The following is a 26,401-nucleotide window of genomic DNA, read 5'->3' as shown; positions in this document are numbered from 1 at the left end:
CCTGCTCTCTGCAGATGTCCAGCTCCTGGCTCCTTCTCCCACGGGGGCCAGCCATACTACAGCTTCTGCCCTCGAATTCCTGTGCCATCACTGACCTCTTTTTGCTTCATGTTTAATCTGTAAAAATTGATTCCCCTTTTTTTGAACTGACTTGAGTCAAGCCTCTGTTCCTTCACAACAAAACAAATCCTTCACAACAAAACAAATCCTCAAACAAATGCTCATTTGTACCTGTTACAGTCAGAGTCTACCCAAGTGGGGCGGCCCTGCCAGTCCTGGGGTCAAACGGGGGCCGGCTTCTCGTGGAGGGGGAGTGGGAGAGACCCTTGTGGGAACCAGGGCATCAGGTGAGCAAAGCCAAGCCCATCCGCCCTCCAGGTACAGGCAGGCCGGGAGCGGATTCAAGGCATTTCCTTAAGAGATCTTGCCAGGGAACAGGCAGAACTAACAGGGGACTTGCGTGTGTTTCCTGGGGACCACGCTGGTCTGAGAAGTAAGCATGGCCACTGAACAGTCAGGTCGACAGGCAGGCTGGATGCCAGGCCGGCGTTCTCGCCTGAAGTGTCTTGCATTCTGAGCGCCACCAGTGCTAGGTGATCCCCCAAGCGGATAAAGACGGAGGTTTGGGGGAGCCCTCCAATTTACCGGGAACAATCTAGTGTTTCCAGTCAGGATGCAGTCCAGGAAAGAAGCCAGAAAAGGACTCCAGAGGGGAGGGGAGTGTCAGAAACTAGTTACCGGAGGGAGGCGGAGCAGAGGCGAACCGGGCCGAACCTGGTGCTCGCGGCGGCACGCTCCTCGGGGGTGTAGGCGCCCCGGGGCCGCCGCCTCTGCAGCCTCGCTGTGGGAGACCCGCTAGGCCAGGAGCCGGGCGTCTAATCCAGGGGAACGTGAACTGGGAGAGAAAACGCACTCGCCCTTCAGAGCGGAGAGGAAGGAGGACGGCCCACCTGGCCCCTTTCAGGGGAGTGAGGTGGCGCCGCGCACTCCTGGGGGACGGAAGGCCGCCTGCTCACGAGCGAGCGAGGAGGAGCTGCGGCAAAGGCGCGTACAGAGCCTGGAAGCTCAAGAGGAAAATAGCGACCATCCCGGCCCCGCGTGCGGAAGGAGTCGCCCAAACGATGTGATGTTTCCCCAAGTTTCTTTCTGTGCAGTCACTGGGTTGAGATGATGTCCGCTGATTTCTAAGTGCCGATTTACACAGGAATATTCACAAACCATGTCATTTAAGAAGAGGCACTTACTGATATATAATGTCTATCCCTCGATGATTTATTGCCTTTCTTCATTAAAAAAAAAAATTCCAGTGAGTTAGGTCATTTAACGTGCAGCTTAAAGATGCATTAACATCGTTTCTCAAGTTCTTCAGCAATGAGAAAGTTCATTATGTCATCTTGCGCAATACTGCTTTGTGAGCAGGGAGAGAAAAGACCTTTTGTTTAGTCATTTTCTTGGCACAGGGTCCTCATTATGTAATAAGCTTATCCATTGTTAGAAAAATCTGGACAAGAACAGCACCAGTTATTGTTATACGCGATCATCAAATAAGGCCAGAGATTCCATACGAAATGTAGGTTAAAGGATATGGCTCAAGAAATGTGCTTCTTGGTACCGAGAGCGCAGTGGGGACAGCGGAGGAGCAGTGAAGGGAACACTTCAGGGCGGAGGCACTTAGGATGCTTTTTTATCTCTGAGTGGCAGAAAAATCTGGCTCACTTGTATTAAATAACAAACACATCTAGCATGACCCTGCCGGCCCTGATCAGCAGTGTCAGCAGGGACCCCTGCTCTTTTCACCCTCCAGCGCTGCCCTCCTGCCTGCGCTGGGGTGGTCCTCACAGTCCTCAGGCCAGCTCCTCTCCAGGCAAGGAGCTGACCACTGCAGTTACCAGACACGGCATCTCCTGACACCGCAATGACCAGGAAAGGCGAACCTGTCTTCTATGAGCTGTCTCCTTTGAAGTCTGCACCTGCAGACTTCTGCCATGTCTTATTGGCCAGGATTATGTCAAACGTCCACACTGAAACCGATAGTAGACTGGAGGTAGCCCAATCACAGTCCACACCCTGTGTCTGGCTCTGAGGCTAGCTTTCTCTGAAGCTTGTGCTTCTGTAAGGAGATGGGTATGAACAAAACCGGGGGGACACTGGAAAGTGAAGGAAAGAAGTTGGGTAGCAACCAACCGTGTCTCTCACAGGAGCTAAGTGGTCTATGAGCTACAGAGTCCCAGACAACACACACAGTCCACTGAATTCCTAAGTGTGGGTCCCAGCTGTGTAAGGGGAAACCCTGCTCCTTTGTGCATCTGCTGTTAATTAAAAAAAATTTTTTTAATTGAAGTAGAGTCAGTTATGATGAGACAATCTCTGGTGTACAGCACACTGTCCCAGTCATGCATATACATACATATATTTGTTTTCATATTCTTTTTCATTAAAGGTTATTATAAGGTATTAAATACAGTTCACTGTGCTATACAGAAGAAGTTTGTCAAAGGCTGTTAATTTTAATTATTTTATCAGTTGGTCAGTGTATGTCTTCAAATAATGTCCAAGCAGAGACCATGGGCTGATCTATTTTCTGAGTTCTTGGCTCTCTGAGTGTATCTTTCTGTTGGCTTTATTCATCCATAACAACATGGTTAGACATAAAATGCATGGATTACAATCCTTTTCCATCACAAGTTTGTACATAGGGTCACATGGCTTTCTGACAGTTAGCCTTGCAAAGGAGTCAGAGATTAGACTAGTTTCTGCTCCTTTGTAAATAAATTCTTATTTTTTTTTAACCTGAGTGCCTGAAAGATTCTTTTCTTTATTCTCTTAATTCAAAAATGTGCTCAGGATGCATCTAGATATGAGTCACTTATCTTTCTCTTTACCTAGAACATAATGAGTCTTGTCAGTCCACATGCTCAACTATTTCTCATAACAAGAAACCAGTTTTCAATTAAGTCTCTGATTTGTCTCAGCTTCCTTTGTTCTTCTTCTATCATGTTTGTTTTTGAATCATGTTTTCTGTCCTTCGTGTCTACCATCTTCTCACCCATCATTTTAACTTCCTCGTTCTTTTCCTCTAGATTGTGGAAGGGTATCTCAGGTGTGACCTCCAGAACATGGGGTTGGTGGAAGCTCCTCACTCGTCCCAGTGTGTGCTTTCACGCTCCGTTACTCACCATGAAACTGACTGTATTTTCTGATTTTGTTCCTATTCTTATTTACCCACCCCATCCCCTATTGCTGCTCATCACACTCTTGTCTTTCCACCCCATCCTTTCCTCTCCTTGTGACTCTCTGCACATCTTTCCTAGAAGCCATGTCTTCTTGCCTCTTTCTGAGGACGTCACACAGTTTTCTAAAAATGTTTTCTGGTTCCCCTGCAGGAGGTCATTTTCAGACGAAGCACCTTCATCTGGTCTTCTGTGTAATTGTTTTTCATGTTTCCAGTGACAGCTTTTCTTTTTCTGATTACTCATATTTTGAAATGAAAAGAGAGTCAGTTTCAGATTCACCCACAGACACGATGTTTAGATTTTATTTGGTTCTACTGATTGGACACGGGTAATGATGGAATCTTCTCAGATCTGTGGGTTGATGAGAACCGGTTTCTGCCCAGTTCTGATAATCTAGCCAGCGTTCCCATGGTGCGGCTCTGCTGTGCCGAGTTTTCACCTCCACGTCTGGGTGGTTGGCACCTTTCTCTCTGTGTGCCTTCCGGGACACTTCTTTACAGCACCAGGTACGGCGTTTTATTTCATTATTATTCCTTTGAAAATGCAACAAATCCAACACCCCCAGTCTCATACACTTCCCAGAACTAGTCTCTGAATGAATGTTGAAAGATGGAGATTGCAAAAAATGTTTATTTCCACTCAGAATGTCACCCCCACGTGGTAAGGGAGAGCTACCAGGCTCCCTGTGACGTAGACCCCAGGTTTCTGAGTTGGGGGAGGAGCAGCCAGGAGGAACAAAACCTCATCCTGCCTTTTTTTTTAATTGAAGTACAGTTAATTTACCATGTTGTGTTAGTTTCTGGTGTGCAGCATAGTGATTCAGTTATACACATATGTCTTCGTTTTCATCTTCAAGATATTGAATCTAGTTCCCTGTGCTATGCAGTAGGGCTTCACTGTTCATCTGTTATGGTGAGAGGTCCCCTGTTTCTTGGGGGAAAGGCCAGACTGACAGCCAGCTGCTTTTCTGCGCTCATTTAAAACTTTTAAGTGTAAATTCTCTCTAGACTTTGGCAAGAGGCTTTCTGTTGGTCTCAGCCTTTGGTGGTAAATGGGGTTTTATCTCTCCGTGGCTTTGTAGGTACGTTAGAAGAAATCTCAGGCAAGTTTCCAGCAGGGCAGCTAGTTTGGAGCTGTTTACTATCAGAAGTTAAAAGCAATTGTTTTAGTTGACCCGAACTGGATATGAGCCAATAACATACTTGACTGCTTAAAAAAAAAAAAAAGATTTTTTTTTAGAACGCTATCTTGAAATACAGATCAACGTTGGCAGTATTCTCACTGCACACCACCTTGTTTAACTTGCATCTGGGAACTTTGGGTCCACTTAAGGCCCCTATTATTGATAAAATCTCAGAAGGCTTTTTGGTAAATAAGAGCGAGTTCAACGGTAAATAACTAAGATGCTAAAATCTGGGTGTCATGTTGAGGGAGTAGAGCTAGTTAACCTTGAAAAAGAGAGAAGGTGGACGGGGAGGGGTGGGGGGGGCTGAAGACTGCGCGGAGTGTCTCCCTGGTGGTCACGTGGGAAAGGGATCATATTTATTCTGATTTGCCCCAAAATGCAGAACAAGGGTCGCTTGGAGGAAGCGACAAAAAGGTGGATCTGGCTTGACACGAGGTTGACTGGTGGTAGAGGGGACACCTGGCAGGGAAGGCAGGGACCGCCTGGCTGTTTCCGGAAGATCCTGGCTAATCACTGTCAAGGAGGCCGTGGGGGAAAGCCCGCTGTTGGAGGGAGTTGGCGATCCTGTGACCCGTGTTTTAATGATCTTGGTTTTGTGGTTTTGCCCTTGCAGTTTTGGCCTTTTAGGACGGGACTGTGAGACCTCAGCTCCTCCGAATATCGGGCTCCATCCAGACAGACGAGGACCAGGAGAGGCGAGCTCTGTTCCCCTCTGCTCTGCGGGTGCCCCGCATGTGCAGCAGCCCCGGACCCGCTTCTGTCCGCAACAGAGGGGCGTGGGAGCAAACAGGAGGTTTCCACGTCACCTCATGCCATCCTCACCACAGCCCCGGGGGCGCTTCCCCGACAAGCAACCGGAGACCAAGAGGGCTGGAGCACTGGCCAAGAACTGGAGGACGTTCACTCGTGGAGCCGGTGGGGCCTCGCTTCCTGACGTAGGAGGGTCTCGGACAGCAGTGGGTCGAAATGAGCGCCTGGAGCCTCAGGTGAGGCTGCCTCTGCTTCATTTGCATTTCCTGATGCTGCATTTAGTCACCTTTCACAGGGTTGGTACATGGCATGCGGCTTTTGTTTTGCCTCTGGGGGGTGGCTAGTGGGGGGCAGACGGACGGGGGGATAGAGCCCCCCACCGCACCCCCAGGCACTCCTTGGCATCACGTGAGACGAGTCAAGATTTGAACCCTGGCTTGATTCCAAAGCTCAGGCTGACCGCATGGCGAGCAGAAAACCTCTTTAAATGCTACTGGGGATTTGCTTTGTTTTGTTTGTGTACTTCATTTTAAACTAATGTAACTAAATAAGGCAGGAAAAGCAGACGGCCTGATTTGGTCTATGTTCCTGAAGGCTCCCCACATACAAGAACGCCGGCCTGAAGGCTGCCTGCCTCGCTCCTGCTCCGCGGCTCCAGCCCCTCGCGGGCCCCTCCTCTGACCCGCAGGTGCCACCCCTCGTGGCAACGGCACGGGCAGGAGGAGGCTCCCCACCTGCTGCTTCCCGGGCAGGATGCTGCAGTCAGTCTGGGTCAAGGCTGGAACTCTTTTTACCCCTTTCCTCCGACAAACAAAAATCCCTCCCCTGTTTGTCCTGTTGTGCTTGCAGTCCCAGATGTGTCAGGAGTTGGTTCTCGTAAAGCGGTGGAGCCCCCCCCCCCCGCATTGCATAATGGCAGGGCTCACGTCACTTTTCCACTGCTTTTGGACGGTGCGGCGTGGTCCTTTGGGGATGTTCTGAAGTTCAGGCTCCCTCGGAGCCGGGAGAGGAAAGCCCCACAGCAAAACAAGCGGAAGGAGAGGGAGCACCGGCCACGTGGTCTTGGGCCTTTGAAATGCCTGCCCGCGTCTGCGTTTCGTTTCTGCAAGGCTGTGAGCGGGCTTCGTGCTCGGGCTGGTGCCTTCGCCCTCGTTATCAGCCCCCCTCTCCTGTCGGGGGGCGTTCAGCACTGCTGAGCCCCTGTTCTGCCCCAGGCTGCTCCCCCAGTTTCTGCGACACTTACTGCGGGACCCCTGCTCCTGCTCCTCTCGTGGCCCCGCTTCTCCCCTTGGCTGAACATTCTGCTTCTCCCTCCCCTCGGCCCTGTCGTCACCTGCAGCTTGCTCTTCCTCAAGAGTCCTTGTTGTGGGCCAGACTTCAGTAACAAGTAGTTCCCAAAATTATAGTGGCCTAATCACAAAAGAAGGCTATTTTTCATGTGTGAGTCCACCCTGGCTTTTCCTGTTGGCAGGTGGATTTCCCCTCCCCAGGGGCCCAGGGAGAGGGTCTTCCATCCCCTGGCTCCACCGCCCGCCACAGTGTGCCCTCAGCCGGCCAGGCACAAGGCAGGGAGGGAACGAGGACGCACGTCCGCTGTAAGGCCTGGGCCTGGAAGCGACACACCGGAGGAGGCAGCTAGTCCTGTGGCCTCTTCTCAGGTTAGGGGGGCTGGAAATACAGTTCATGGCTGGGAAGCCCCTTCTCCAGCAGCAGCTCTCTGCTGCGCTAGGGGAAGTGGCTTCGGGAGTACAACTGTCATCTCTGCCAAGGCTCTCGTGTTTCCTCCAAGACTCTCGCCGCCCTTGTGAACTCACCCGCTTCTGTAGTTTCCACCTTTATCTCAGCATCTCTGTTCCGGGATCGAGCTCACATAGATGTCTGGTCTTGAATCTCCTCCTAAGCTGCAGCCTCCCTCCCCTAAACCTGACATCCTTCTCCATCCAGAGCTGGCTCTCGTTCTGTGCCTCCCCAGGGGATCTGCCGCTGGGTCAGCATTCTTCTGGCATCAGCTAAAACTCCTGCCTTTGCTCCGGGCCCCACGTCCAGTGCACCGCTGAGGCCTCACTGATCTGTCCCTTTCCCTAACGCCAGTCTCTCCCTCCTTTCTGATTGATTTAGAATGTTCTTGAGGGGCTAATTTTTCTAAAACACTTTTACTACCTCACTGCCAAGAAATTTCCCTTAAGAACCTCTGATTCCTTGTTGCCACTTTAGAAATGCGAACAGTTTTAAATAGTAACGGCCTGTAAATAAGACAGCCTGTTAGGCAGAACTGTTACTTGTTAATCCAAAGGGCAAGCCGAGTCCAGTCTGACGAGGCATAGCAAGCAACAGGTGAGGAAGCGAGAAACCCTAGTTCTGGCTCACCTCCCCCCCAACCAGACCCTCAGCCTCGGCTGCTTGCTCTGTGAAGCTAAGAAGCTGGGGTCCTTCCTGTCTGAGGTCTGTGGGCTGGGATCGAGTCTCTCTTTGGGTTCCTCCCAGTGCTGGGATGGATGATTTTAAAAATGCCAGCTCCCCTGGCTGCGTCTTAAGACCCTCCATCGTTTGACCCCACCTTCTCTCTCCGACCCTCACTGTCCTCGGCGCTTCCTCTGCTCCGTCAGGCTGTTTTCTCTTACCGTCCCAGACGGGCTGAGGGCAGTTCCACTTTGTGCCACGCTGCTCCCTGGCCAGAGTGCCCTTCCCGGCCCCTCTGCGCCTCTAAGTCCCACCCATTCTCCAGGCACCGTCAGAAGCCCACTGGGCCACCTTGGAGGATTTGAGGCATTTAGAAGGTCATTGCCACCCCCGGCTCTGCCACGTGGGAGCGCGGTGACCTCAGTAACACATGTACATTTTGCTTTGTACGATGCCCTCACGACACAATTTGTCCTGTAATGGCTTCCTGCGTTAGTTGTGTGTCCCTAGTTCACTTGCTGGCTGGTTGGGTTAATTGATGATTGACTGATTGATTAGATCAGCAAAGTTTGCGTAAGGCCCAACCAAGCGGGGTTGTTGATATTCGACTGCTTTTGACCTATAAAACTCAGCAGTTTTCCATGTAAACTGAATCAAGTACTCTAAAAATATTTGTTATTCTTTCCACTCAACTTAGTCAAGTCCTCCAAGGCAGAGAAGCCAAGAGCTGAGAGTAAGAGTTGAAATCACTGTGGCTGTAACTGCCAGATTTCTTTCAACGGCCATTGTCTGCGCTGTGATTTAGGGCAAGGGCCACCCCCCGAGGAACGGCACATTCTTAACTGTGGCTGCCCACCTGGAAGGCTGGCCCTGGGGACGCAGAGCCGCAGGTGGCGCCCAGCTGGGTGAGAGGATTCGAGTTTGCACGGTGGCTGTGTCCGAGGTGGGCCTGGGGTTTCCTCTGCACCAGACTGAAGGCACGTGGTATTTGAAAGGACAGACCGTAGACCCAGGTCTTGGTGACCAGGAGTCCCTATCTTAACTTTCCACCAGGGAACCTGAGTCATTGAGTCAAGACCTGAGGAATCCATGTCCTTCTGCTATTTCCTTTTTGTCCCTAGAATTCAGTCCTTATCAGAACTGTAATAACTGTAATAACACAGCCAGTGTGCAGCACATGAGGGGTTTTGTGGGGAGAGATAGCATGCATTTTGGAATCAAGCAGAGCTGGTTTAAAATCCATTCTCTGCTTCTTACAAGATAAATAAACTTGGACACATTACTTGATTTCTTGAATCCTCAATTTTGTCATCTGGAAAGGGGTGATAGCATGGGTTAAAAACAACAACCAAGGTTTTCATGAAGATTAAATGAGCTGAGGCCTACAAAGTGGCTGGATGTTGTCCGATGCGCAGGACATAGCCGTAAACGGAGCTATTGTTATCGCTCTGAAGGGTGAGAGCGAGCACCCTAGGCCTTAACATTTGTATGTGAGTTTTTCATACAAGGGACACTTTACCTGGTGATCTTGGTGACGTTACTCCAGGCCAGGTTGCTCGAGAGAGGACATACACCCCGTGGTCGTGTGTGTCAGAGCTGAGCCCTGCTTGTGAGAGTTCCAGCCTGGCTGACAACGCCTGGCTTCTGTTAAACAGTCAGACCCCTTCCTACTCCCCAACAAGCTTTGTTTCCAGACTGGGTCTGGGGTTCCATCACCAGACAGAGTTCAGCTCTGTGAAAAGTCTGGCTGGCTGTCTCTAGGATCTGCTTCACTGACCGTGGACCACAAGACTAGGACATCTGAGTTGCTACTGACCAGTCCCATCAAACCAAAAGAACCCCAGCTTGGCCCCTTTTGTGCAGCCTGTGGACCAGCTGCTCGGCATTCTGGAGGGAGTCTGACTGTCCCGCTTTCCCTGCTTCCTTCCTCTTCATCTCTGGGTCGTGGGAGGACAGGAATCCAGGCCGAGGAGGGGATGCATGGCCAGGAGGGCAGGAGGGAAGCTTGGCACAGGCGGTCCTCACTTCTCTCCAAAGGAAGGAACTTGTGGGCCCCAGGTCCCCCATGCCCCCATCCAGACGGGAAGATGCCTTTCTGTGGAGCTTTTCCTGATGGACCCCTGGGCTGCTGTGTCTGTGAGCCTCTCCAGGCAGCCCCCAGGGGAACGGCGGCCCCACATTTGCGGTCACTGACAGCAGCGCACTGAGGAGGCTGGGGTAGGGGACACTCAACCAAGCCCATGTGCTTTGTCTCTTTAGATCCAAGACAGACGCTTCCATGATCTGGCAACCAGATGGTGCTGGGAGGTGACTGTGGGAGCCCTGGAGGAGGGGCCTTGTGATGCATAGCAACTGTGAGGTAGGGGCCGCTTGGCTGCTTGCAAGGCCCTGGGGAGCCAGAGCGCAGTGACTTCCGAGACGCTAGCATCCCACGACAGGTACTGCGGCTTCCTGCCACCGTGCACCTTCTCCAAGCACCACAGGGACGCAAAACCTCCCGCCCTCGTCCGCTGAGGTTCAGAGCCGGGGAGGAGGCTGCTACAGTGCCAGGTTCTGCCTTTTTATCTTTCGGAGGTAAGGATTTTGTTTGTTGGTGAAGATCTTAAGGCCAGAGGGCTGAAAGCCAGGGTCCACACTTGCAGGCACAATGGAGGCTGAAAATGACAGATGTTGGAAATGGAGTAAGTGATGGCACTGTGTGTATTGGGGAAAGAAAGTGTTCAGTATGACTTTGTGGTGCACGGAATAGTCTGCTAGCATTGGACCATAACCCCAGTCATCCCCCTTGTAAACTCCCTTCCTAGGAAATAATAGTCGCCAACATTTTTGAGCACTTACTATGTGTTAGGCTCTTGAGTACTTTTCATGCATTAGATCATTTACTCCCCACGTGAAAGAATTACGATCATTATTCCCATTTTAGAAAAGAGCAAACTGAAGCTCAGAGAGATTAAGTAACTTGCCCAGCGTCGCAGAGCTAGCAGGTGGCAGACCTGAACCCGGGCAGTCTGGCACCTCGGCGCACTGTCTCATTCGCCAGCTACGCTGCCTGTGAGCGTCAGGCCTTCAAGGCCACGGCCACGTCCTGTGGAATACTGCTCTCTCTCCTGCCAGCACTCACGCGGGGGTAGCAGGGGCTGCGTATTAAATACACTTACAAGTGAGCCAGTAAAATAATGACTTAACAGCAGAGGCAGACTTTTCCCGATAAGGCCCTTTTGATGTTTTATCTAAAATCCTTGGCCTTCCTAGTGCAACAGCCCCAGGCCGGTGACTCATCCCCGACCTCAGCTCCCCCTTCCTCTCATCAACTTCCTCCTCGCTTCCCACCTTGACTTCCTTCTGGGTCCTGCACAAAAACACTAAAAGGGCACTTCAACTTAATATTTTCCTTATTATATGGTTTTGCTTATTGCATGGGTCAAATCAAATTCTGGAGCCAAAGCCACATTGGGAGAAAACACTAGCCAGTCCCAGAGTCAGCAGGGAGGGCCGGAGTTGTGGGTACACGTGACAGTTTCTCAGTGAAAAGGTTTTAAGTCTCTCCCGCCTCACAAACGAAGCCCAGGAGCGGTGGCTCTCCTCACCGTGAGACAGGGACGCTGAGGGACATGGGTGCGGCTGCACAGGCTCCTGTGGGTGGAGCTTCGGGGTGCTGAGGCTGCTGGTGGCCCCCTGCGGTGGGTGTCCTCAGGACTCCTGGGACATCCTCCCCGAGTCCCTCAGGCGCTCTTTTGCCCTGGCAGGGGGACCCTGCCCAGATCCGCTTTTGCAGGGAAGGGAGATGACGGTTTATTTGTTCACGCGCTCCTTCGTTCATCCTGCCGTTTTTGCTATTTGGCAGGAAGTGGGGCAAGTTCAGGATGGTGCTGGAGTTTCTTGAGCCTCTGGGATTCCCTTGTGGGCTCAGGAGCTGAGCCATCCAGAACGTCTAAAGCTTGTCTGCCACGTGCCTGCAGCCGGGGCCTTGTCCTGGTGACACGGGCCTCTGCCAGGTCCTTCAGATGCTTGGGGTCGGTCCAAGCTACTCTGACAAGGATCCAGCAAGTTCCCAGCCTGGTCCACACCCAGAATTCCCAAAGCTGGGTGACTCAGGGTTTCAGAAGATGCCTCAGAGCTCACTCAGCCTCCCCTCTACCTCCCCGAGGAGAGGGTGTTTCACGTTAAGGACTGTGCCACCTGCGGCCTGGAAGCAAGTTCTAGACCTTCCCACACCGGCTTTCACTTCCGTCGTGGGGTTTGCAGCAGGAGCTGGCGTTCTGCGACCCTGTTTCCAGCCAGCACGTGGTGACGTTGCCATGTTCAGGAAAACTCCTTAGTGGGTCCTAGCGTCTTTTGTCACCCTCTCCTCCCAGTCAACTTTCAATTGGCTAACCGAAGAAGAGAGAAGGGAGGAGGTGTACAGGGGATCCGGGGCAAAGGGGGGTGTCTGCACAGCCTGGAGGCCTCCCTGCAGGAGACGGCGGGCATGGCTCTCAGCCACATGCTGTAGGTGTGTGCACTCGGCTGACCCTCAGTCCACGGGTTCTTCCTGACCCCAGGCCCTCGTGTTCTGACACAGCTGAGCTCTGGACCTTTAAGCTGAGTAGCTGAGTTCTATTCCAGCCCACGGGTGACACAGCCCCTGAGTGTGGAACTGCCTTCCCTCCCAGGGGAAGGGGCGTGATTTGGCACCCAGGTATCTTCTGAAGCCCTGAGTCAAAGGTCTACTCAAAGCCCCAGCCACAGGCATCTTGGAAGACATGCTTACAGACTCAGCTGCGATCGGGCTGAGAGAACTGAGCACGAGCGTGTGGACCGCCCGTTCAGAGCGTACAGCGACGTCGCCCAATCTCACGTGGAAGAGCTGAGCGCCGGGGGCGCAGCGGTCCCGGGATGTCCGAAGATGTCATCATTTATGTATTTACATGTGAATTTATATATGATTTATATATAAACTCTGCAGGTTCTGAGATGGATAATCTTGGAAACCAGCACACAGCTTCTAAGCAGCTTCTCATCTTTCATGCGCATGTGCCTGCCTTTGACTCAGTACATGTTTGCTGCTGTGTTTTATCAAATCAGATCATGAGTTACACAAGTGTCCACATACAGGCAAGCGAGAACATCCATTTTGGCACCTCCATGCAGTGGGACGATCTGTAGCCATTAAAAATCAGACTAACGACAGAGAGAAGCACTCATGATATTTTGCTAAATACAAAAAGGAGACTAAAGTTCTAAATGAACTGAATCTTGAACCCCTCCCCCCACAATACCAACAAAAAGCAATGTTTGCATAGATATTTGTGTATGTACCAAAAAACCTAAGCTCATGGACACCGATACTTACGTAGCTATCTTTCTTTTTATGTTCACCTGCAGGGGTTATATATTCATTTTATAGTTTTTTTAAAATGTTATTTTTTTAAAAGGACAGTTACAAATCGTACATTTGGGAAATGCATGGGGAAAGACCCCGGACCTCCCGCCAACACACACAGACTGTGCGCTGAAGTCAAGCCCTGCTTGGGGCCAGCGAGCAGGGCCAAGGGTTGCCAGGGTCACGGCTGCAACCTTCCCCTTCACATCCCTGAGCTGATTTGTCCTCGAATCAACTGATAAACTAAAACAATACACTTTGTTATCAGGGCAGCATGGCTCCCATTCCGAACCCAGGCTGCGGGCTACCCAGGCCAAAGACCCAATCAGGAATATGATTTCCCCGTGTACGTATGTGGGTGTGTCTCCTTCAAGGCTCATCTTCATCGTAGGGACTTGGTCAAAGATTTGGGGTTCTTGGTTGGGACCCTCCAGTCATCATCTCAGTGTGGACACCCATGGAGTCAGCTCCCAGAATCCACGCCTGTGAGTCTTCCTGCTGGCTGGCTGCCAGTGCTCCGGGGCTGCAGACAAAGAGTGGTGAGACTGACGAACTGGTGAGAGGCCCTGGGAGAGGCAGTGCTGGGAGGCCGGACCTGCCGGGAGGGCCCCTCCCCTGGGGAGGGCAGTGGATGCGGGGATGTGAGGAGCCTGCGGCCACACGGGGAGTGAGGACAGGGGAATCCATCACCGCCAGCCTGTCCACCGCCGCAGCCCTCCTCTCTCCGCACCTCCCCGGGGGCGCGGGGACTCTGGAGGCGTCCTGCGCGGCTGGGACGTGTGACAGCGCAGGGCCTTTCCAAGGCTGCAAGCTGCTCTTCGCTGCACATGGGGCTTTTAAAGTTGCTTTGCCTGTGTCCCAAGAACCAGCCAGAGTAGAACAAACCCCTTACAGACGACTGCGCTCCTCCCTGCTGGAAAGGGACAGGTGGCAGGTTTCTCTTTCCATGGCACCACTTTTGGTCAATGGGGAATCAAGGAAAGTTACTGGGGAATTTAATTAATTCTTTCAGTCAGTCATTCAGTGTTTATTTCATCAATTCTGTAAAAGAAGAGGCTATTCCAGGAGATGAGACAGACTGAGAGAAGAAAACCCAGGCCATGTTTGGGTGACCACACTGTTCAGCTGTCACTTAAACAAAACGGACAGTACAAATGGCTAGAAGAGGTAGGGGGTCTGGTGCTTGGAGTTAAATTCATTAGACAAATGGCAGCCACTGAAGGGCTTCTGTTGCTGTCATTGTTTGGGGGCATAATTTACATGCAGGAAAACCCATCCTCTTTAGCATTCTGAGTTTTACAAATGCATGTCATGACATGAACACAGCCACAATCAAGCTATGGAACATTCCTATCAGGCCACGAAATTCCTCATGTCTCTTTGCAGTTAATCCTTCCCCTACGCTCGCCCCTCATAACAACTGATCTGTTGTCTGTCTCTATAGTTTTGCCTTTTCCAGAATGTCCCAAGTTTTTGTGTCAATAGCCTGTTCCTTCTTTTACTCCTTGTGTGACTGTATCACGGTTTATTCATTTGTTCATCAGTTAAAGGACATTTGGGTTATTTCCAGTTTCAGACTATTAGCAACAAACCCACTAATAACATTTACGTACAGGTTTTTGTATTAACATAAGTTTTCAATTCACTTGGGCAGATTTTCAAGCATATTAAGAGTGAGATTGCTAGTTTAAATAAATGTTTATAAGTGTATGTTTAACTTTATTTAAAAAAAAAACCACTGCTAACCGCGTCCCGAGCAGCCATAAGCCTTCGCCCTCCCCCAGCGGCGTGTGGAGGTCCCGGGGACCCGGCCTCGTCACCAGCACCGGTGTCGGCTTCTTCATGTTCAGCCGTCCCAGTAGGTGCGCGGTGAGACCTCGCTGCGGTTTTACTCTGCTTCCCTGACGACTAATGCCGCCGAGCACCTTTCTGTGTGTTCGTCTGCCATTCTTCCACGTCTTCGGGTGAAATGTCTGTTCAGATGCAGTAAAGTGACGTGGTCAGAGTTCTGCCGTCGGAAGGCCGCCCCGGCAGCCGGGCGCAGTCCTGTCACCCACGTGCTGAGTGAGCTGATGAGGAGCCCGGCGCCGTGGCCTCACCCCAACAAGGTCTCCAGGTGGTTTGCATGCATGTTAAGCTTTGAGAACGCTGGGACGCCAGAAACATTGGAGGAGGAGAAAAACGTAGGGCTGATTTAAGAACCTGCTGCAACACAGGGAACTCAGGGAGGCGGAGAAGCACGTGTGCACGGACACATCCCCTGCTGCCCTGGCCTGCGGCCCGGCGCAGGCTGGGAGCTCCTGTGCCTGTGTCCTTACCCGGGTCCCACTGCTGGATGGAGGCCCATGCGGTAGCAAAGAAGGCCTTCGGAGGAAGCCATTCCCTGGAGCAGCGGAGACATTTGTTCAGGCCTCCAGCCACGGGGAGGAGGCCTGCGGGGCCAGTGAGGCAGAGCAGGAGGGGTTCTGTTTAACCAGTTATTCCAGCCAGCACTGACAGTGCCTCCGCGTGGGCACAGAGGCAAGGCCCAGGCCTCAGGTGAAAGTTCACGGTCTGGGTGAAGACAGACAGACACAAGTGCGTTCAGGATGGGACGTGTCATCCTGGCAGAGATATGTACATACCGTGCAGATAAGCACCGAACGAGCCCAGAGAAAGGAGAGGCTAATTTGGGTGGAGGATACGGAGAAGGGCAGGAGGATTCAGAAAAGAGTTAACAGCTGACTTGGGACTTTATTATTAACAGCTAACATTCACAGAGCCCTGGCTACATGCCAGACCCTGAATTTTGTACGATTATTGCATTTAACCCTCACAAGGGTCCTGTGAGGAGGGACTTCTATCAGCCCCATTCTATGGATAAAGTAACCATGGGCACAGGGGACTCAGGAACTTGCCCCAGGTCTCACGGCTCGATTCCCACTCTGTCTGGCTCCAAGATTCGCATCCTTAACTGACCACACGCTAGGAGCCAGGGGCTGGCCAAGAGAACCCCGGGGAGAACAGGGGCAGAAACCAGTGCCTGGTCCCGGCAGTTCCCAGTGCTTGCTGCAGCCCCAACTCAGCCCAGAAGGACTGAAACACCGAACAGATGTCTAGACCGAGCCTCCTCGCTGCTGCTGGAGACTGGGGCGCTGGCGGGGTGCGCCCGGCTTTCTTGTCCCTGCGGAGATGCCCCTGGTCAAGCTTCCACGGTCATCCTCCGCTCCGGCCACTGCTTTGCTCTGCAGGCAGAGCTGGACAGTGTCAAAAGCTTGGCTCTCCTTAGATCCCACATAACTGTGGATTTCTCCTCTATCTAAGGAGATAAAGCCAAAGGCAGGCTTTTGCTATTTCTCAGTCTCCCTTGACAGCCTAGAGGCCTGTGCATTGTAAAGATTTCCAAAAAGGAACTCTGTTACAGTTTTCAGAAGTAAACCTGGAGATGCAGGGTAGACGAGACCCTCAGCATGTCTTTGCAAAGACCTCTTGCCCCCTCAACCTGTTAGTGGAACCTCGCAAGCTCCTTGAATCCAAGGACACGTATTCCCTTACGTTTCTCTCTTGGGGCCTTCGTGCTGTGCTGGCCCGTGACAGGCACTCACGGAGTTGTCTGTGCTGAACACAGGAGGCTGGAGCTCTGAGAGGCTGTGGCTCACGGGGGTGAGGGGCACAGGTCCTGGAGCCAGGCTGCCGGGCTGAATCCTGTCTGCCACTTACTAGCTGTGTGACATCAGGCAAGTTACTTAACCTCTCTGGGCCTTAGTTCTTCCTCAGTAAGATGGAGATAACAGTCCCTTCCTCCTCGAGACGTGGTGGGGTTTAAATGCAGAGTGCTCAGAAGAGCGTCGAGCGCACGTCAGCACGGTGGAATCAGCATAATGGAGGTGAGCAGTCTTTGGAATCAGACCTGGGCTGAATCTCAGCTCCACCCCCCTCTAGCTAAAACCTCAAGCAAAGTGCTGAGCCTGAGTTTCAGCTTCCACATCTGATAAAGGGAACAACAACACCTTCATCGGAAGACGAGGGAGAGGATTAAAAGCAGTAACACATGTACAGGGGTGGAGCAGGGCCCATCCAGAGTGCGGTGGCTGTGAACATCTGCTTTCTCGATTCACTCACCTGTCCACCTGATCCGAGGGTGAGGGAGACGTGGCTGCTCTCTGGTCCACCTGGCGGGGGTGCCCTCAGCCCATCCAAGGTAGGACTGTGAAGTAGTTGAAGGCGGTGGGCAAGTAGGCAGCTTGGCTGCCCAAAGTAAATCAGCCACGTCTAGTGCAGAACAAGCAAGTGTGTTCTTGGGTGTAAGGCCCCTACCCCAGAAGGTAAACACCAGGAAATGTGGCAGCTGCAAGGCCCTCGGGGAGGGGAGGTGGGACCTGGCGGTGCTGGGTCAGAAGCCCTGCACCCCTGCCCTCGGCAGTCTGCTGGCAGCCTGGTCGCTGTTGCATCACGGCAGCTCACTCACTACCTGTGCGTTTCCGCTCTGCACAATCTGTGCCCTTTGTTACTTGCTGGGACCGGAGCGCTCAGCAAACCCTGCAGACAATATGCACCATCAGCAAATTGGCGTCAAGAACAAGGGTGAGGAGAGGTAAGAGGCGAACGTTTGCTGGAGATCAGTGGTGGTATCGTGCCGGGTGCCAAGGACGCTGCTTTCTGGGTTTCTGTGCCGTCGACCTTGGGTGGATGGTCCGATGAGGTCTCTTACCACCTTGGTCTGCTGGTGCATCTCCAGGACTGTGACCACCACAGTGCAGTCCCTTCGACCCCTTTGGGCAAAGCCCTTGGGAGCCCCTGGAGAGGGAGTGCATGGGAGGGGAGGGTTGGGAGCTGACTCCAGAGAGGTGGGCAGTGCAGGATCACAGAGGATCCTGGCCGTGGAGCGCAGGGACCTGCCTGTGTTCTGTAGGCAACAGGCAGCCAGTGGTGAGCAACAGGCAGGGAGGCAGAACGATCTGACTTCCACAGCTGTGTGCGGATGAGCTCCTTGAGAAGATAAAGGACACACTGGCTAATGTTTTATCTTAAATGCACTGTATTTTCACTGACTTTGCTTCTCTCTACTTACATGTTATTTCATTTGATCCCTTTAAAAGATTAAGGAAAACGTTTATTATCTAAGCCTTTAATGATGCCCTAAGCTGACCTCTCCGTACCATGTGATGCAGGGCACAGAGAAAGAAGGCTACTTTCCCAAACTCATGCGGTGAGTTTCTGGCACAACCAGGAAGGACTTTGCGCTGTCTGAATCCTCAGCACGGAGCCCTAACGGGACACCACCGAGACCCACCCACACACCCACGCTCACACTTACCTCCTAAAAAGTCACCTTAGACTTCGGAAGAGCACACCCAAGCCCGGGAACCTTGGCTCTGAGTCCAAGCCCCACGTTAGACCTTTGCCAATGACTGCCTCAGTTTCCTTCTGCCTCCCCACGCTCGTTGTTAATGTGTCTCAGTGAGTTTCCTGCCAGTCCCTTCACTGTATTGTAAATGCAAACACAGCACCAACGCCGACCTTCAGCCCAGTGTGGCTCTGAGGCCCCCAAGAAACCCTCCTTAAGGAAGTGTGAGGGGTAAACAGACGCTGAATAGAGAGGTCAGTGTTGACTGCCTTCCCTTCTAATGTCCCCAGTGTACCTTTCCTTTACCCTGCAGGTCAGAGGTTTGTCCCAATAGGCTCGGAGCGGTGGTGGCTGCCTCGTGGGCCACCCCCCTGCCCTCTGTCTCCAGAGCACGTCCAACAGGAAGGGCCCGAGTGTAAGGAAGTTCAGGACGCTGCACTTACAATATTCTGCAGATTTCACGTAAATGCTCCTGTAATTTGAAGTAGAAAATGGTGCAGCATACATCAATTTAACTAATTGATCCCAAACTTTAAGCTGTTCCCAAAGGCAACGTAAACACATGGCTCTCCTTCATGAGAAAGGCTTCCAAAATGTGCACGGACAAGCAGGTGTGTTTCTGCAGATCTGCTCCCCACCGAACGCTGTGTGGCACTTCCCGTCCGCACCTCACGCACCTGCCCGTGGCCCTCCGATGGAAGCTAAACGCAGGTGGACCCCCTGAGCCCCGCAAGTGAACAGAGCCTGAGCTTGTCAAACAGGACGTTGCAGACTCGGGCTGGACTCGGCGAAGGGGGACACGTAAGGGTTTCTCTTCCACAACCCTAGGCTTCCAAGGAAAAGCACAGCGGGCTTGAGAGGAATCAAGCTTCGGGCAAGTGAGATTTTTTCCAAAAAATTAAGGAAATAGAAATCTGTACCTTTTGAGCGCCAAGTAGTAAAATATTCTCAGTTCGGTCAGTGAAAGCGAGTTTAAACCTGCTCGCGGAGACAGGCCCGTGAGGCGTCCTCGCCAGAAAGCAGAGGTGGGAGTGGGGGGAGGTGACAGGCCCGTTAGCTCCCCTCCGAGGACTAAGCATTGCCCCAGCAGGACGCGGTGTCCCCCTTGACCTGAACGCGCCCCGAGCGGCGCCGCGTTTCACGGGGACACCGTCCGGCCCCTCTTCTCCACGCTCAGCGCCCCCTTCGCCCTCAGTGGGACACCCACGTGGAGCGGCCCGTGCTCGCGTTCGGCCGGGTCCCGGCGGGCGGGCGGGGGGCCCCGGGCGGGGTGAGCCCCTCGGTCTCGGCTTTTCCTTCGGCCCTCAGAGGCCACCTTTCTTTCCAACCAGTCGCTAGTTCGTTCCCCTCTGGGATGTATTTCTCTCATTGAATGAGAGTTTCGTGGCTTCTTTGTAATTCTTCTCTTCTACCCCAAAGCCCCGTTCCCCGGGCCACACGGAGACCGCGGACCCAACTCCGGGAATTCAGGAAAAGCTGAAAACGAAGTCCCTCAGGGTCACTTCTGGCATCAGCCTTCAGCTGCGAGCCTGAACATCGCCTCCTTTTGCCTCGAGAAAGACAGTTCCCCGGAGAGCCGTGCTGCCAGCGAAGCGGAAAGGAGAGCAGAGGTGGGGCGCCCCGCGCGCCAGGCGGAGGGGCTGCGGGACCCCCGGGCCGCGCCGCAGGGCGCAGGTTGCGCGAGCGCAGCGGCATCAGCACAGGACCCGCTTGCCGGCATTGCTTCCGGACGGATTCGGAAAAGTCAGGTGAAGCAAACTGAAAACTTCCAGAGGGCTGGAAGTGCCTTTCACTTGTTTTTTAAAGACAGGGTGTTTTAAAGATTATTTACCCAAGTTTCCAAGTTAGTATTAGAATTCATTATGAACCCGCGAAACTGGCACCTGAAGAGCCGCACCGGCGGTTCACGCCGGGCCTGCTCTGCACGGCGTCCTTGCTGACTCTCCGCTACGTCCTAGTCACGCGTCGTGTCGGGGGCTTTCTGGCTACTTACTGCATCATAGGCGCTTTCTGTCACAGTCTTCATTCTATACGAATGAGTAAAGTATTCGTTATACGTTAATATTCCAACCACTGAATGCATCATAAAAACAGTCATTTTTCGTTTTTTGGTTACTTAGCTTGTTTCCAATTTCTATTATACATAACGCCACAATGAACAATTTTGAGGACTTCAGCTAATTTCATTATTTGAATTGCTCCCTTAGATCAATTTCTCGGTTTACAAATAGTCGAATAGTATGTCCATCCCCATGCCTCTGGATACAGTTTGCTAGATTGTGTTCCCAAGAGATTGTATCTTGTTACCAAGTCATTTAGCAATGAGTGAGGAGCTCGCTTTCACCAGCACTGGATACTAATATGAAAAATGTATCCATTAGTTTAATAACAAAATGATTTACCTGGAAGCTTTAAAATTTGTAGGAAGGCAAACATGTTCCTTGTTCTCCCTTTCTTAAATTGCTTTGGCTTATAAAGCTGTTCCCGCCCCACTTGAACAGCATCCCAGGCCCCAGGTGACTGCTATGTACAGCCAAGGCTGAGAACCACTGGTGTCGAAGGCGAGGATCCAAGTCTGCTTTAAAGGACCAAATAAGAAAAGAGGTATTGGGGAGGCGGAGACACGTTTCCCTTGCAGGGAGTTTGATGGAGGGCAAAGAGACAGGAGGGTAAGGCAGCAGGGTCAAAGAAGGGTGCTTTTAGCAATGGGATGGGTGACTTGCATATGTTTGAAGGCAGAAGGAAGGATTCCCTGGAAAGGGAGAGAATGTTGGAAGAGACGGAGAGAAAGATGACGCACGCAGCATGAGGGCGACCAGGGCGAGGGCTCAGCACGGGTAAGGGAGCGCAGCTGTTGCTCTGAGGGATGTGGAGGAGGGAAACGGGGATGGAGGGACACTGTGAGGTGTGGGGGTCACATCAGCCGGGCCCTGGCCTTTTCCAGGGAGCAGGTCCTCTCCTGGGAGTGGGGTCAGGCCGTGGAAACCACAGGAACATTTACAATGGAGAGAAGGAAGAGAGGAAGTACAAGGAGGGTGTACTAAAAGCAGCCAGCTTGGTCAACACTCTCGATGACTGTTCCTGCTGAGAAAGGGGACAGCAAACTAACAATGGAAGTGAGGGCCAGACGTTTTCAGCCGTTGTGTATTCACATTATCTTTGCAAGTCTGTGCCAGAGAGCTGGCTCTGTGCGTTGTATCAGCCAGAATTCAATCAGAAAGGCTGAACCACTATGGGTAATACATAACGAGAGTTTTTAAAATGTGGATTAGAACGGAAGCAATGTGGGACCTGATGGAGAAGTCTGTGCAAGACTGTTGTGTCTGCCTCTGGTGTGGGGATTGGAGTCACCAGGGACCAGCAGGGACTGTAAACTGGATGTGCAACGAGGGAGAACAGAGACAGGTGGGAACTCCCGAGGACAGCCGGCACCCACGTCTGTCTCCCCTTTCTCCAGCCTTGAGGATGTGGGCAGCTTACAAAGCAGCTCGCGCCCTTTGTCAGAGGTGCACACATACCCGGCCCAGGCCCTGGAGGAGCTGGGATCCCACACTAACAAGGTAGGCTGCCAGAGGCTAACCACACATGCTGGCTGACCGGGTACCTGGTGCCTAGCTGACCTTCAGGGCATTACAATGGCTGCTGTCTCACGTTCCCTCCCCAGCCTCACCTGGGACACGCAGGGAAGAGGACTGTGGAGACGGCTTCACTGTGGCTGAGTGGATATGTTACAAAGGCACCACGCACACTCTCTATTTTCAGAAGTGCTTTAAAGAACTCCACAGAGTCATGCAGGCACCAAGTGCACAAAGCAGGGTGCAAGCAATGATTTCAGTCCTGTAAGAGCATAGAACACCAGCCCAAAGGTTACAATTTGGGCCCATAGTCACATCTTGTTCCCGCAGGAATGGTGACATTTAAAACTTAGGTTTCTGGTCCTACAAATGAGTTGAGAACTGAGGTGCCCTCTCCCTGGTGGCGGCGTGAGTGCCAAGGCAATGCTTTCCACAACCGTTTCACAACCGTCATTGCAGCGAAGTCTGGGGGCAAGGGGAGCCCCCAGGCTGTTGGAAATGCAGGCCTACGTGAGCTTTTTCTCATCTTGGCACGTCCTCCTGACCTAGTCCTGCTGGGGGCTCAGGCGCTTCCACAGCCAGCACTGCAAGCAGCACCAGGAGTGAGTCAACTCGTGTGGGTCAGCTCGGCTGTGAACTTGAAGACCGGCAACGTAAGGCAGCTCAGGCACCTGCCGCCCTGGGGAGCACGGCTGAAATAAGTCTCCCCATTGTAAGTTTGGGGAGCGCAGCGCCAGCTGGCCCGTCGGCCTGGCGGCTCTCTTCTCTCCATGGAGGTGGCCAGTCGAGGAGTCAGGCCCTCTTGGTTCTGTGAAAGGGGGACAGCATCCGCCCTGGCATGGCCCTGTCTGCTTCATCCCCCCGCTTCGGACGCCAAGGGAATCAACACCCAGCAGAAACGAGGCAGTCAGGTCTTCCTCCCACATTTAGGTGAAGCTTGGTGGCCACAGCCGATGCCTTCCAGACAGTTACGTTTTACTGAGACCCAGACATCATTTAGTTTTACTACACACGTGCATTCAAGCTAAACTGGAAAGCAGAGCCATTTAATAGCTCCTGGGCTGGAAGGATTTTGTAAAACGTTCTTGGAAACACAAAGCCGGCTTCCCAAAGCTTTGCTCAGTCTCTCTCTCTCCTTTCCTCTTCCTCGGTTCCCTCTTCCTCCTTCCCCTCTTCTCCACCCATCCTTAGTTCTCATTCCAGAAGCACACAGCCAAGGGTTTACTGGGATCAGGCTGTGATGGGAGCTGGAACCCTGGGGAGACACAGCCTCTGCCCTCAGGGGACAGAGGAACCACACAGCGTTGCCCGGGGGGGGGGGGGACAGGCACGGGGAGGGCGGGCGGCAGGCGAGCTGAGTTTGAGGTGAAAGCAGGGATCACCTGTGGTCTCCTGTGTTCTTTGGTTCTCATTTCTTGGCCCAAACCTTGGTACCGTTTGCTGACCACTAGACTGTCTGAAGAAACAAAGTGCTGGCAGCAGACAGTAAACCTCTTCCTGGCCATCTCTGGACCCCATTCCTGGGCCAAGAAATCATCCTTAAATGCCAAACTCTCCTGACTTCCTGACTCCCCAGAAGGACCCAGAGGAAGTTTTCAGGCACCCATGAACCCACTCACTTCTGTCAAAGCCGGGTAAGTCCTCCCAGCTCAGCCTTGTGCAGCTCCCCTCAAACACAAACACACTTCGCTTTCAAGCCTCTTTCCTGTTGTTCAGGTCCCCCGGCTGCTCCGCTAGACTTTGCTCACGTCCCTACTTTCACTCGTGCCCCGTCCACATCGAAGCTCGGAAGGTGGCCAGAAACTGTCTTAAACACAATTTGGCTCCCAGCCTGAGAGGTGAATCTTTCATTCACCTGCCCCCCACCCCACACAGCACCCTCTGGGCCCGGCCCAGCTGTAGCCTGAAGGCGTGAACTGCTGGGGAACCGGAGCCAGATGTTAGGGCAGGGGCTTTAAATGCTGATGTCATAGGCACCAGATCTGCAAAATGGCATTGAGCAAATTGTGAGATTACCCTGAGACTGAAGGCTCAGCTCAGTAAACAACATGCATGACCCTGAAACTAGACATCAAAAGAGATCTTTCTGCAAAGTCTGCAGCAGCAGCACGTCACTGATCTGCACTGCCTTATAGGGGCTGCGGCCGGACAGTCCAAGGGGCTTGGCGGTCGCTGTCGGCCTGATGGCCGATGCCCTTAAGCTGCACAGCAGATCAGAAGGGTTGCAGTGGGAGCTGGGGGCAGCAGGGGACGGGGGATCCTTGGACCAGCAACATCTGCATCACCCGGGAGCTTTTAAAAATGCCGGATCGCAGGCTCCACGTCTGATCTGTGGACACAGGCCGCATTTTAACAAGACCCCCAGGGGATCTGTGTGCACTTTACTGTTTGAGAAGCTCTGCTGCAAAGTGGTGGCCAGTAAGGCGCTGCCTGTCACACACGAAGACTGCTTCTGGGGAGGCAGGGGAACAGGGATCGAGGTGAGCGACTTGGCTAGAACTAGAAACGTCTTACCTTCTGCTGGCTGGGAGCTCATTCGGCTGTGTCACTTTGCTTCCTGGCAATGGGTGCTCCTGCCGACCTCTCGCCCCATGCCACGCCCTGTGCTGAGCTGTGGCCGCCCCCTGGCCCTACCAGGACGGGGACCTTCACTTTTCTAACTTTTCAGCTAGCTTAGTGGTGATGCACCAGAAGCAACCAGCGTGTTCCGGACTCGGCTGGAGTTTGGGTTTCCCAGTAGCGAGAAGGAAGCAGCGAGGGACCAGGGAATGACTCATAAACAGGACACCAGCCGTGTGACGCTGGGCAGGGGGCTCACCTCACGTCACTCATCTAAGTGATGACATTGAACTAGGTGATCTTTAAGGCAGTTTCCAGCCCTGAAGTTTTAGGATTCTAAACCGTCCCTCAGTCTCTACTGATAACTTCTCTTTTAAGCAGTTTTGATTTAGGGTCAGAAGCTATCTGCCCAGACCAGAGGCTGGGTGATGGGGGTTGGAGGCAGAGCCACATTTTACTGTGACGAGGACACATGGCAAGCTGTGTCCAAATCCCGCACCCAGCCTGCTGGCCAGCCTCAGCCCAACTGCTGTGCAGCATCTTGGATAGTTTCTGAGTAGTGTGGCTGTCCTACAAAATGTCTGAGAATGACTTAAAAACACCCCTTGCAGCTGTACCACACCCTTCCAAAGTTGGCTGGCAAGAGGGCGCCTTTAAAGAAGCGAAGGTGCTCGGGCCTGGAGCGCTTCCTACATGTCCCGCACCACAAAATGAATCAACTGCCATTGAGTCAGAAACACCCGGTACTCAGCGTCTTCTGGCAGAATGCACACTGTTTAATAAGCCGAGGGATCGCTGTTTCTCAAAACAGTTGGGGCTTGTTACCAAGCCCAGGGCCTCTGAAGTCCAGTTTGAACATACTGTCAAACACAGCACACTCTCCAGGGCCAGGTTAATGCATCTTTGCTCCATCCACAGGAGATCATTTTCCAGTTGTACCATTTGGTGACTGGGACTCAGAATGGGGTCTGATTAGGACCAAGGTTTAAGAGACACCTGACCAATGACGCCTGAGTAAATACGGCTTAAAACAAGTCACAAGTAAGCACCACGTGACTCACAGAGCAAAAGAACATGCACTTGCTGCTTCTATTTTCAGAAAATTAATGAACGATTCCAGTTACAGCAAAACAACCCTGCAGAACAAGGGTGAGTTTGCTCTTTTAATCAAGAAGCCTTGCCAAATATTTACTAAAATAGGGCAGACTCTTTGCAAGAGTATAAATAGTTTTGTTTCTTATTTAAAATAAAAAGGTCCCTAGCACCTTATATGGCTCGATCCTTTGATAGCCCTCGAGTGTTTTTATAGTAGGATTTCCATTGTGGTCTCTGCTAAGGAAAAAAGAAACAAGATTGCAGTCGGCGGTCAGAGAAAAATGATGCTTCATGTAAGAATCTGATAGAAAATTCTGCAGAGTAAACTGTTGAGTAATGTTGTCTGGAGAGGATGAAGCATGTGGCAATGCTGTGCTCACTCAGTGAGACAAGGATTCTATGGCAAAGCTGGCTCGCTGCTTCCTCAAGGTCCATCGTCCTTCCCCCCAGGCCGTTCCCCCCAGGTTCTTCCTGACAGGGCCCTGATTCTGCTCAGCCATCTGTCTCTCCCCCTGTGATTCAGCGGGTGGGCTCCATGAGTGAATTCTGTTTAAGCCAATCCCAGGCACCTCATCGATTGGTTTAGGACCAGGCGGGTGATCCCATTATGTCCAGTGAAACGAGAAGTCTGCTGAAGGGGTTTGGGGAAAGATTGCCTTGCTTCAAGAAAGAGGAGCAAGAAGAAACAAGCCTCTTCTTCCTGTGAACGTTGTCATGTTTCGATTTGAAACTGGCCAAGCAGCAGCCATCGTGCTCTCGGGCAAGGGGAAAGCTGATGCAGGGGCTGGGCCAGGCAAAGAGAGTCAGCGAGAGACGGAACAGAGCCCTGACCCGACCCGCTTGGAGCCCACCTGCCTTTGGATCTCCTGCTGTGTGAAATAACAGACGTCCCTCTCGTCCAAGTCAGTCCGGGTT

The 26,401-nt window shown here is 52.5% G+C and overlaps 1 long non-coding RNA gene across 1 annotated transcript; it reads left to right on the top strand.

Moving 5' to 3' along the window:
• The first annotated feature begins 5,198 nt into the window (after positions 1-5,198).
• Positions 5,199-20,395, top strand: LOC135321990 (uncharacterized). Its single transcript, XR_010382160.1, has 3 exons — positions 5,199-5,405; positions 9,829-10,143; positions 19,677-20,395. It is a non-coding gene; the product is annotated as an uncharacterized LOC135321990 (long non-coding RNA).
• The last annotated feature ends 6,006 nt before the right edge of the window (positions 20,396-26,401 follow it).

Source organism: Camelus dromedarius, chromosome 9 (genome assembly GCF_036321535.1).
Source record: "Camelus dromedarius isolate mCamDro1 chromosome 9, mCamDro1.pat, whole genome shotgun sequence".
Lineage (NCBI taxonomy): Eukaryota > Metazoa > Chordata > Mammalia > Artiodactyla > Camelidae > Camelus > Camelus dromedarius.
This window is presented reverse-complemented; position numbering and strand designations above follow the sequence as displayed.